At 41.2% G+C, this 885-nt stretch overlaps 1 pseudogene; it reads right to left on the reverse strand.

The window, feature by feature from the left end:
* Positions 1 to 396: 396 nt before the first annotated feature.
* LOC119979186 lies at positions 397 to 573 on the reverse strand (annotated as a pseudogene).
* Positions 574 to 885: the final 312 nt, after the last annotated feature.

Consider the following 885-nt stretch of genomic DNA (forward strand, 5'->3'; position numbering starts at 1 on the left):
AACCAAAGGTTTAGGCCAGCATGAAGATCCACCAATAGCAGCCGAGCTCAAACGTTTCTTCAGTCTTCAGTCTCTCCAATCCACGATCGACATCAAGATCGATAGACTGTGCCAGCATGAAGATCCACCAATAGCAGCCGAGCTCAAACGTTTCTTCAGTCTCTCCAATGCACGATCGACATCAAGATCGAAATCCTTAGCTTCCCCCGATCAAGTGCGCTACACTTGATCTTAGCCAAAAGGCCGATAAGCGATAGACTGTGCTATAGATGTTTATGTAGAGCAGTTTGATGGTTGGGAATTGTCTCCCCAAAGTAGTTTAGTGATTGAGTGAGATAAAGTGTGTATTTGTATGTGTTTGAACTGTTTTTTGACTTCTAAATTCCCCAAGAAGGGGTGGTGTGCACCATTCCTGGAGATACTGCAATACCAGGTTGATGCGTGGAGTGGACGGAGCAAGCCCCTATTCCATCTCCCTGCTCCAAAAATCAATTTAATATATGGTCCCCAGATAAGGGACGTATCAGATATTAAACTGATAAGAACAGATTTTTTTTTTTTTTCAAAAAATATACTTTATTCATAAAATTTATCATAATCTTTACAGAACATTTCAAAATGCCTTGACTGTACATTTCCGTCTCAGTTACATTCATTTGTCGTCAATTCCATTGGGATAACGTTGCACACGTATCCTACTATAAGTTACAGTTCTTTTTTCAATATTTAATTTACTTTGTTTCTTTCATACATACATTCTGGTAATGGAAAAAAAAGAACTCCGGACCGAGGGGTTTTACACTGTTACCAACCCCTCGGTGTACATTTGCTGGTAAGACCTTACACAGTGGTCTTCCCCCATTGCGCCTTGGCGGCAGCTGCCCC

Source organism: Scyliorhinus canicula, chromosome 15 (genome assembly GCF_902713615.1).
Source record: "Scyliorhinus canicula chromosome 15, sScyCan1.1, whole genome shotgun sequence".
NCBI classification, from domain to species: domain Eukaryota; kingdom Metazoa; phylum Chordata; class Chondrichthyes; order Carcharhiniformes; family Scyliorhinidae; genus Scyliorhinus; species Scyliorhinus canicula.